The following is a 12,207-nucleotide window of genomic DNA, read 5'->3' on the forward strand; positions in this document are numbered from 1 at the left end:
TTTCATCCTTGGCCATGATTCTGTCCCTTCTCAGACCATTTTGTTTGGCCCACCTCCCCCCTTACACCACGTCAATGACTTTCCACATCTCAATTCCTGTCCATAAAACCATAACTTAGATGAACAATGCTAGCATCTAATTTCCATCTTGCTTGGATGCTCTACTTACCCTGTCTGGCCCCAAGGTGAAGCCTGAGTAGCCCCTCCTTATTCTCATCTGTCTTAAACTCCTTGAAGTGAGTGTATCAGAAGTTTGTGATCACAAAGCCAAAAGCAGCATCAACCCATAATCGTTAGGCTTCTGGAATGTCCATGACATAAACTGGGTTCTAGTGATGTATCTATATCATGCAATATAAGGGCACGTGTATTTGCTTAAGCCTTTTAAATGTAAAAAAAGAAAGAAAATCATGAAGGATTTGTGAAATTGTCTTCTTTTTAAAAACCCTCCATTGCCCAGTCTGTCTTCTCAGAGCTGTCTGCATCACTAAGAAGGAGGAAAAAAAAATGTATATATATATTAGATGAACCAGCATCAGAAATGGGGGAAGGAGCAATTACATTTAGTGAATCTGAGAGTTCACGTGGACCTTTCAGACTTAAAAAAATGTTGATTTTTACATGCCAAAGTCTTGAAAGGGGCTTAACAGCTCACGGCTTTGGTTTATTTTTCCAGATGGCAGATGCCATTTTGTGTTTTGCATAAACTGACTAAATTTGCTTGCTCTTTGTACTTATTTCGAAGGCAACCATTCTTTGCTGTCAGTCAGACAGAAGAGCTCCTTGGCACTGGAACTCTCCTGGTCTGGTGAGGGAGGGATGAGGGGCTGTTGTGAGGATACACAGGCATCATCCAAAACTCTCCTCGATTGAGGAGAGAGGTTGGTCCCTGCCTTTGGATTCTGGCTACCTGACTACCAAGACTATTTGGTTCTGACTGTGCGAGCGAATCACAGAGGGTAAACTGTGGTAAGGAACTTCTGAAAGTTATCTTCCCAGTTTGCCCATTGTTATGTCCATGGAGGACAAACATATTCATTACGCTATTATTCAACTCCTCTATCTCCTGCTAATTGCTAGTTGTGTGATCCTGTAACTTAATCTTATGTGCTTCAGTTTCTGCAAAATAATTTGGATGATAGTAAAAAATAACACTGACCTGTTAGTGTTATTAACTTCCATGAGTTAATCCATGAATGCCTAGCATATAGTAAATGCTCAAGAGATGTTGGTAATTATTGTTATTATGATTAATTTACATGGGAATTTGCTTTTTTTCTTCTTATTATTTTCTGCTATTGACCCTGCCCTTTTTCCATCACTAAAATGCTAACTCTGGGTCATTTTTATGGAAATAGATCCAAAGTATTAGAATGGTTAACCTACAGGCTTTGCAGTCAGAATCAAGAGAGGTTCTTGCAGTACCATTCAAAGCTATGTCTCCTCAATGAGGTGACTTAATTTCTCCAAGCTTCAATTTCTTCATCTATAAAATAGTGATGTTAGTAATAATAGTACCTTATTCATAAGAATTTTAAGATGACTAAGTAAGACAGTGCTTGCATGATGTCTGGCAAATATATACAATATTTTATATATACTTATTATTTTTGCTGCCATGAATGTACCAAATAGTGCTGTTAAACTCTAAAGAGGCTCTGGAAGCTTGTCAAGGCTCCAGGGCTCTAGCTCCATGTCAGCTGCCCAACGAGAAAAGAGGGCAAACACAGAAATAGAAAGATGCTGTGAGGCTATGACTTTACTGGGACTCTTTGCAAAATAACAACACAGAATTATTCAGAGAGTTGAGTCTTGTTCAATGTGGACTTCAAGTTAGAAAACCCAAATATCTGAGCAGGCCAATCTCAACTCATTACACTATGGATTATTCCAAAGGACAGTAACTAAAGCCTTAATCTTCTACCCTATATGTATATGTCATATATGTGTGTGTGTGTGTGTGTGTGTGCATACACACACACACAATATAAGGGCAAGTACATTTGTCTAAGTCATTTTAAATGTAAAAGAGGGTAGTTATGAAGGAAAGAAAGCATAGAGTGTGGTAGGTGGTAGTGAAGAAATAGCTGTGCTGGTCACCTCTTGTGGAAGAATGTGGCATTTGCGCATTATGAAACATTCAAACTACACATTTTCAAAAATGTGTATTAATGTCTTCCCTCAAACTGGAAATAGTAAGAGGTTGCATCTGTGAATCAAAGAAAACCATCAACACTGTAATTGTATCATTGAACAGTTGAAAACTATTGAAGTCACTTCTTCTATTCTCATCCAGCGGGGACAAGGGCTCTCTATCAGTAATTGAATAAAGAGAAAACAACCAAACATTTGAAACTTTTACCCCCAAACCAGCATTAAACCTGAAAAAAAATGAAGAACATGTAACAGGGAAGTGTAAAACGCACCAACAATCTTGCAAATATTGTGCTTGCCCTGTTAGATTTGTCTCGGCCTTCCCCTTCCACTCCCTATCACTCCTAACAGTAAGAATAAGATGGGATTTGAGTTGGAAGGAAAAGACACAGAAATGTTGTCCTTTCTCAATTATGACTGGATAACAGCACCATGTTTTTACCTTGACCCCATACTTAGAAAATGCTCAGAGACTAAAATGTTACGATTGTCATTAACAGTAAAATAAGAGAGGGAATTGAGATTGAACAAGAGATAAAAGAAAGAAAACAACACAATCAAAAGAAAAAAGAAGAGAAGCTTTCGAAGCAACTTCATATGTTAATCCAGTGAACTTTTGGAATTGTTTGTTATACCAGCAAGCATGACTTACCTTGACTAATATAGAAATTGATACCAGAAGGGAGCTATAGGAGCAGTTGTTTTTTTCTTTTCATCTTTGCTTAAAAACCAGTTAATTATTTCCTGATATCCTCGTATTCTTCTATTATGTTGTCAAAACTAGCCAATAATGACCAACACATGTTATTCTTCACTTACAAGCTGAAGGGTCATGTGGTCTGACTTTCAAGTCACTAAAAGCAAGAGTTTTGCCCAGTGTTTCTCCACTGCATGATAGGGATCTCCAGCCATCCAGCCTAAATATCTACTTCTGGCAACCTGACCCCAGAGTCAATGCCACATATTTTAGGGTTTTGTGATAAGACAGCACATCTGGTACCAAGTCTAATAGTCAAGTTTAGTTAGAAAAACAGAAGCCTCTTGCGGCAGTGTAACTCTTCTGGGGGGAGATCTTCTCCCAGCCTGGGGCAAAATACCTTTGAACGGAAATCAATCAAAGGGAGAAATAAAGTGGGAGAAACCCGTTTATTGCTTATAAGGAGTTGTCCACTTCTGCTCACCCATGTCTCTCATGACCCAGCTGCAGAAAAACGGACCCCACGCAACCTCTCCTGTCCAGATATGCCCTAGCTCGCTCTTGTCATTACCTGTTGATATGGAGATGGACTACTTCTCTCCACCCCTTGGAAACACTTATTGATATGGAGATGCACTAAGGCCAGGAAAGGGATTCTGGAAATACTACAATTTTACCCACAGGCAGATGGAATGTAATGTGTTCCCTGAAACAATTTCTTCTCCCTGGGCCCAGGGGAAGACCAAAGTCCCCTCTCCCTTTTGACTTAACTGGGGCCATAGGACCACTTCTTTATAATGGAATGTAAACACAAGTGCTGTGCCACCTTTGGTCCAGGGAGTTAAGAGTGCATGTATGCTTTCTCTATGTCCCCTCCTCCTTTTCCACAGAGATCTTGGAGGACATGTGTCCCAGATGGCGTAGCTATAAGGTAGAAGCCACTCAGGCTACATCCTGCCCAAGAGATAACCTGTATTTTGTTATGCTATTCAGAGTTTGGGGGTTGTTTATTACTGAAACATATACCTATCCTACTCCAACTAATATTCATGATAGAAGTATTTCAATCAAGGACGATTTCAATGTAAGGAATTAGAGGTTTACAGAACCACAGTCACCAACAGAGCCAGGGAGCGAAGGTCAGGGAAGTGTTACCAACATTCAGTGAATCTGAAGTGAACGAATCACCAGGGAGCCGAGTTGCCACTGAGGATCTCAGCTGCCTATAGTGCCAAGGAGGTTGAGGCTGAGGAGGATGCTCAACAGCTGACCCACAGTCCCATGTCTGCTGTCTGCAAATGCCCACCTGCTTGTAGCTACTGATAGAGAAAAATGGATTTTTTCTTTCACCTTCTAATGGTAAGATCACTTCTCAGTGGCAGATTGTATCAAGAACCCTACAGGCAAGGGAGCATAGAAAAAATGGAGTTTCTAGTCTTTCAGCCCTTCTGATACAGAGGGGAGCTTAGAAGGGTTAAGATGGTACTTACTGAGTTTCAACAAAAAAATGTCTGATACACATGCTCCTTGTCCTTCTCATAGGAAACCATGTGGTCATCCTTCCATGACCCATTTTCTCTTCAGAGCTTCTTGAGGGCAGATTTTAATCAATTCTCTATCCCCCAGTGCCAGACAGTACCAGACAAAAAAATTGTTCTGAATTGATCTGGGTGGGAGAACAACAGAATCAATAGCAAGTAAGAAAGTTGTCTCTATGTGTTTTAAGTTAGGTTTCAAGGTCTCCTGCCCATGGAATCGAATCATCTCCTTTAATGACTGACCTAGTTTCTGCCCCAGCTTAAGCCATTTTCTTTCCTAGCCTGCCCAGAGTAACCAAGAAAAGCTGCTTGCTCAGTAAGTGACCTTAAGCTTGAGCTCTGGGTCTGGTCTGCACAGACAAAAGGAGCAAGGTTTGATAGTAGTCTGGTGTACTGTGTCCATGAAGACTGTCAGTCATATATATATATTTTTTTGTTTTAAACTACATTATTAAGTTGGTTTTCTAGAATTAGTGAAAGTATTTCTTATATGTTATCCATTTGGTTCTGAGCATGACCTTTGTGCTCTGGCAGAGTTGAGATCTCTTTGGGAATTTGGGGTTTATGAGTTCACACTGGGGCAGGATAGGGAGTATTCCCTAAGTGACAGGGAGGTGGGGAGGGCTTGGGTGTTAGGAAAGACCTATTCAGCCATAAGATAATGATACTCAGGAAAAGGAGGGCCATACCCAGCTGTGATTTCATCTGAAAAGTCACAAAGTCAAAATTCTGTAGCAGATTAGAGACATCCTCTTATATTTATTTTCCTCATCAAAAGAAGAAAAGGGTAAGACTACTGTGCCTATGGTAAAAACAATGGTAGAATGACTCAGACTTATTTACAACCATCAAAGAAATGAGAGATAGGGATCATGTCATTAATTAATCTTTATATCATTATAAAGTGGTGACTGTAGCCAGCTGAAGAGTGCCGTGTGCAAAATAGCACAATTATGGGGATGTGGTGATGTAACAGCTGCCGGTGCCCAGCATTTAGCCTCTCTTTCCATTCCCACCCACCCTGATCTCTGTCTATATTTAGTTGTTTTACACAGTGTACCTGGACCAAAGTCTATTTCACAAAATTAAAAGAATAGAGAGGAATTAGAATCTTCATAGAAAAATCAGGCCCCACAAAGTCCATTTCCCTTGGTTACCCATGTGCCTTCTTAGTTAATGTATTTTCTCTTACTTTGCACCTAGAATAATGGCTGAAATGCAATCATGAGTTCACTTTGTATAAAGGGAAGTAGTGCAGTGAGTAATCATCTAATGAATACAGTCAAGATGGTTAGTGAATCTGGAAAATTCCACCCTCAAAAAATTACTTTCTCTACTCTGTAGCAGATTTCCTCTTGGCCTTAATTATTCAGAGTTGTCCAGTTTTCTGATAGTCTTTACAGTTGTTGATATCACCTTCATAATTTATTTAATGAATTTCATTGGGTTCATTTGGGAACAACGGCTCCTTTTGTCAATTAATTTACTTATTCAATAAACAACGAACACTGTTCCATGTAGCTATCGCTGTGTAATAAACTACTGCAAAGCCTAGTGACTATCCAACAATTTACTATTATCGTTCTTGGTTCTTGAGGTCGATGGGCTCAGCTGGGCAGTTCTTGGTAGGATCCGTATGGTCGCAGTGAGATGGTAGCCGAGGCCGGAGTCATCTACAGGTTTCTTTACTCATATGTCTGGACTGGGCTCGTCAGGAATCTCCTTATCTGCATGTGGTTAGATTGGCCTTCCTCAGAGCTTATTGATCTCTTGGTGATCAGCCTTCTTACATTGGGACCAGTTTCCTCCACCACAAGTGTTCTAAAAAATCCAGGTGGGAGTTGCAAAGTCTCTAAAGCCTACCCTTAGAAGGCATGCAGATCACGTCTGTCTTCGGTTTGTCAAAGCAGTCACCAGCCAGCCCAGATTCCAGCTCACAATAATAAATTACACCTCACAATAAGAGAGTAGCATGTGCATTCAAGGAAGGAATTGATGGTGGTCATCTTAATGTCAAGCTACCACAGTTACCTACGATGTGGCAGACCTGATGACAGATGTTGGGGAAAACTATTGAACAAAACAAGCATAGTTCTGCCCTAGTGCAGATTAAAATCTAGCTTAATTAATTTTAGTTTGACTTGACAGTTTCTACAATCCACTGTTCAACAATAAATCTCAATACCAGGTGTATTTGGTTATGGAACTGCCAAAATGGTATTTTGATAATTTGTGGTCTGATCATCTTGATTTTTCAATAGCCAAATTAAATGAGATTTGTGATTATCTGATCCATAACTTGATGATCAACTTGATAAGGTGATTTAGCCATGCAATCTTTAAAACACAATCTGAGCAAAACTGGGATATTCATCTGCTGCTTAACATGTTGCGCTCCTGCTGTGCATTGAAACTGAAACTAGCATTTTAGTCCTGTGTTAGGGAATAAAACCGGAAAGTCAGATTTTGTTCCTGATGAGCCCCCATCCTTTTGAGCAGTTCTGATCATGCACAGGTAGAGAAACTTGCAATGATTACAAAGCAAGACAGGAGACCCAGAAAATACATGATAAACTAGACAGGTAGTATCTTTTCAGTCCACAACCCCCTCCTCCCACCGAGAATTATCTTTTGGATAGAAGTAATTGATTAATTGCCTTCGTTTTCTTCTCTCTGTGTCATTAAAGGAAGGTGATCTAGGTGGTTAAGTAAAAGGAGATTTCGGGACGGGAATGTTGGCAGAAGAATTGGTGGTGTTCAGCAGTTCTCAGGTCTTATCATTTTTGGCAGAATTTATGTCCATTCAGTGGTAACAGCTATGAGGGGTTGGGGGAGGGGGTTCGTGATGACACAAGAGATCCCTTGACATTTCAGAAACAAAGGTCAAAGCCTGAAAAGGTCCAAGAGTAGGCAAAATTTCTGTGCACACTTGTCAAATTCCCTGGCACAAACTTAATATTATACTGTGCGTTCTTACGTTATGTCTGTGTATCTGTGTTATCTTGCATAGCGTGAAAGGACATTGTAGGGATATTTTAAGTGAGACAGCAACAACGACAATACATATTTTGCCTTGATTACCCAGATGGTTCAAGAAAAACCAAATTTTGGCTTAATTATCATGTAACATGGCCCTTCTATTAATCCGTTAACTCAAACTTCATAGCTCATACTTCATCAATATGGAAACTTTTCTTACACTAGTGAATCTTGTGTCCCCTAGGAATGATTTGCTAAATTAAAATTCTTCCCATTTCCAAGCCAATTTATTTATCTATCTGAAATTCCAGTCTCTACTTTCTCTGGAAATTCATCATAGCTTTGAATGATATCCTACTCTTATTCAGTCCATATATACTTACTTGATGTGTTTTGTGTTATGTGGCTATTTTGTGCCTGCTCATAGATACATGAGTTCATAAATTTTCATGGGCACCTGACTTGCCCAACTAGATAAACTGAATGGCAGGAGCTTCTCAACACACACCCACATACACATATGTTTTTGTGTGTGGGTATGTGTATACATAGTATAGGTGTAGTACATGTATATATACACATTACAGGAGGCATGTCTCAACAGCTGATCAACATGCTCCATGCTCCACTTTCCTTCTGTTTTCATAGATTGTCAAGTAGATTATTCCATAATTACTAATGAATTGGATCAATACATATGTCTAATGGATTATTCAGATTTTTAAAGTACCTCTGCTTCATATTCACAAAGATGAAAATAATCTAGGTGATTGTTTATCATATCCTCTGGGAAAATTGTTTTTATAAAATTATGATGAATGTAGGTGCTTGAGCTATGCAAGTACTTGTGATTGACTATTTGGGGCAAAAGTGATCTTTTTCTTCCCTTGAATTAAGAAGTCTTACCCCTCAGTATGGGCCACCGAACCTTTGAATTTCTCTGTTGTCCTCACAGGAATGTATCAAGATATGTTTTCATTGGCCATAAAGGAGCCAGAGGTGTGGCGTGGAGAACTTCAGCTCTTCCTCTATAATTTCTGGATATTCCCATGCTCCGATTCCCTAGATGGACACACAATTCAAGTAGAAACTTGGGGTTGGCCTTAGGAAAAATCTTCTAGCCAACAAGTCATCCCTATTCTTCCCTCTTCTAGCCAGTTTGCTGTCCCTAAAACCTTTTTATATGCGAAGTTTGATACTGCCTTTGCCTCTTCACTAGATAAAGGCCATTCCAGCTTGCCTGATTTCAAGGCCACCAGGAAACATTTTCTGTCCTCCAAATATCATGAGTTATTTTGACATTCCTGATATCTGCTTACCATGAAGTAAAGCTTTCTTCTCATAATTAGATGTATACTTAAAACACAAATCCTGCTTGAAGCATTCATATAATGTTGGGTCTTTATTCATATAAGATGATAATGACTGATAGTAGATCTTTTCTTGAGACTAGGTTTTGATTAGGGCAAGGTGGCAGTTGAGTCTGGGACAATGGTGATTCACTGCATTCTTAAGGCAGCAGGTTTGGAAGTAGGATATTCATACCCTATGGAGAATCCGAAATGATCCACTGATATGCAGAAAGATTTTATTAAGTCATTTTTATTTATTATAATTTTGAGTTTCATCTTAAAGATTTTTTTTGGTGTGTGTTTTTCTTAGTGCACCCATACAATGGTATGTATGTAATTTATAAGTAAAAATACACAGATTGGATCCTCAAAATATCTTTATTGATGGAGCTATTGAGAAACTACTGCTTTCAAAGGGTGAATGTGGATAATGTCTTCAGGATGCTACACAGAGGGATAGGAAATAGGTACAGAACAAATGTTTGCAACCTCAGAATTCTGACTATAGCTATTAATGATTTCAGTTATTTGATCAATTGGGAGTTTGCTGACTCTCAACCGGATGCCAGGACAATCCCTTTTAAGATGTCGAGAAATTGCTCAATTTTAGGATGTTGACCGAAGAAAGTAGATTTTAATCATGCTTTTTTTTTCATTTTGTTTTCTCAAGGGTCCCATCGGAACAGAAAGTTTTGAGGGACTTTACTGTTTGTGCAAGATGACCGGTTGAGTAAAGAAGTCCAAAGTTTATTATCTGCAGAACAAATAAAGCCTGGGCAAAGGTAACTGAAGTGAACGTCTCCCACCTTGTCCCTTCAGCATGTCTAAGGGGATGTTTGCGCCAGTGATTGCATAACGGAGAATCTGACCTATGCATGTCAAGTGGAGAGGAGGTGCGGTTTTAGACTCCCACTGGTTAAAATAGTCACTGACCTTTATTCTTAGTTTGACAGGCAACTGAATGTGGTGTCTATACAAAAATCTTTTGAGAAATCTATTTGTTGATGAGAATTTCTAAATATCCCAGTATTGTTTGTCAGACAGCATCAACGTGGCTAAATTAGAACTTTTTTTTCCTTTCCCAAAGGTAGACAACAATGCAGTTCTAGGCAAATACTAAAATAAGTTTAGTGATTCATGTCTAATCTGGACTTCTGTTGTTAGTGGTGATTAATGAATGACATAAAAGGTGATTGGATTGTTCTTGCAATCACTCTGTAGTAATTACTGACTAGTATTCAGAATGGACAAATATATAGTGTGGGATTCAACTAGTCCTTTGGAAGATAACTTTCTGTGTATAAACGTTGATTGAAAGTGGGATGTGACTGAATGTTTGAGACTAAGAGCTTATCATTGGAGAAGAAAAATGAACACTGCTTTGGGTCTTTATGGAGATCTCTATGGACCAGATGTATATGGTACCTTTCTCTTTATTTTGACTCTTTCTGTTATTGTTTTTGTTGGGACTTGAAGCTTAAGAGCCAGGTAAAGAGGCATTTTATAAGACATCATGAAGTGTGATAATGAATTGAGGAGAAGCCAATTATGAATGGAAATTCAGTAAATTAAAGAGCTGACCTCTTATTTTTTTAAAATTAGGTACTATGGCAAACTTTTTACAAGTATGTTTATGATCCAAGAATTGTTTTCCCAAAGAAATATTTAAGAAAGAGCTTAGACATCAAGAACAAAATGATCAGAGTGAGACCCTCTGCCTAATTGTTGGATGGTTGAAAAAAAACCTAATAGGACTGATAGTTGTGTTGTGGGAAATTCACAGAGAATTGTCTCTGTCCATGTGAGTATGTATGGAGGTACAGGTAATAACTAAATTGGAATTTAGTTGTCTCTGTCCATGTGAGTATGTATGGAGGTACAGGTAATAACTAAAACTATTTAGTTGTCCAGATTTTCTGAATAAATATAACATTTACTGGTACAATTGTTAAAAAAAAAAGAGAAAAACACACAGTTTTCCATTATGGAAAAGACAAATGCCAATTTCTAAGCCTAAACCCTGCTATGACCCATGGTTGGGATTTCACTTGTGATCAGCTATTCAAGTGGAAAAACTAATTATCGTATAAATTTGGCTTAGCTTTTTGAAAGTACTTCTGTAGAACCTGAGACATTGAACTGAGTTGTAAATGGGTTGGTGGATTCTAGACTCTTTCAAAGCCCAGAATAGACAGTTGTCTTTCCAAGTCTGTAAATTTCTGAAATTTTTTCCTGAAAACAATGACCTCTGGAGGTTCCATCAGGCTCTAGGATTCTGTCAGCCACCCACGCAGGGCTTACAACATTGAGTGTGTGAATCGTTGGTTCTGCCTTTAAAAGGAGCTGCTTCTCAAGGAAGGTTGGAGACTGGGGCGGTGAATGTTGAGAGAGAAAGTGAACCGCATGAACAGAGATGATGCAACAGCTTGAGATTCCAAAATGGGCTTTGAAACTGCACAGCCAATGAGCTCGGTCAATTAGTAATAATAAAAAACCATGGTTATATATATATACCCAGGACCATTAAGGCATCTGGTGAAGAAGGGGGCTGAATGGAAGAGGCAGAGCGAGAGAGAGACGGAAGGACACAGAGGAGGCCGCAGGAGGGAGAACAAGCCTGAGGAGCGTGGCCGGCGGGCTGCAGGCGCACAGGGCCTGGTTTTCCAATCTGGCATGCGGCTTGATGAGTCTGTTTATTCAGCCACAGTATCAGACATTCCCTTTTCCTGCCTGAAGAAGTCCCCTTTGAAGAACTGCTCTGCTGGGGAGTCGTTTCCCCTAGGACGGGTTACTCCTGTTTGCAGACCTAAAGGAAAAGAACTGGAAAGGCAACAAGAATGTTCTTTTAAGCGATATTCCAGCACCACGTGAGGGGCAGATGAAATAGCAGTAAAAGATTTATTTCCCGGTTGAGGTATTTTTTTCCCCTCTCAAGTGACTTTCGCACTGAACAAAGGTGTCACATGAATGCGACCGGGTCAGATGGTCGTGGGCACTTCCGGGTCTGCGCAGTCAGGTGGGGCCCGGGGAGGGCGAGCCGTGCGCGGGGCCGGAGCAGCTGCGGCTGCTGCGGGCGTGCGGAGCGTGGGCGCCCGCCAGCCGCGAGAGGCAGCGAGCTTCGGTCAGACCTGGCGGGCCCCTGTCTGCCAAGGGATCGGTGGTGGTGACTCGTCAGAGGACCTGGCTCTGCCTTCAGAGCAAACACAGCAGCAGAGAACTTCAGTGCGCTGGGGGGCAATGTGCCTAGTCAAACTGGATAATTCAGAGGGTTGAAATTTTTACTTTGGGGCTTTAATATTAATTTCTTACATTTCAGTGAGATGTTTCACTTTTCAAGGAAGTTTTTCACCTAGCCTGCACCTCCACACTGTGAGGTAGCTAGTGCAGATGTCAGTATCCTGATTTTTTCTCTTTTGAAAAGGATGTGCCCAAAGAGAGAGCCATGTCTGCCTTGCTCATTACTGGTAGGGGCAGAACAGCAACCCCA

The 12,207-nt window shown here is 40.1% G+C and overlaps 1 long non-coding RNA gene across 1 annotated transcript in view; it reads left to right on the forward strand.

Annotated features, from left to right (window-relative positions):
* The first annotated feature begins 9,883 nt into the window (after nucleotides 1–9,883).
* Nucleotides 9,884–12,207, forward strand: part of LOC118926046 (uncharacterized) — a 63,592-nt gene continuing 61,268 nt past the window's right edge. The window contains exon 1 of the long non-coding RNA XR_005030294.2: nucleotides 9,884–10,141. This is a non-coding gene — a long non-coding RNA (uncharacterized LOC118926046). The remainder of the gene's footprint in view (nucleotides 10,142–12,207) is intronic.

The sequence above is a fragment of the Manis pentadactyla genome, chromosome 9 (assembly GCF_030020395.1).
Source record: "Manis pentadactyla isolate mManPen7 chromosome 9, mManPen7.hap1, whole genome shotgun sequence".
Classification (NCBI taxonomy): domain Eukaryota; kingdom Metazoa; phylum Chordata; class Mammalia; order Pholidota; family Manidae; genus Manis; species Manis pentadactyla.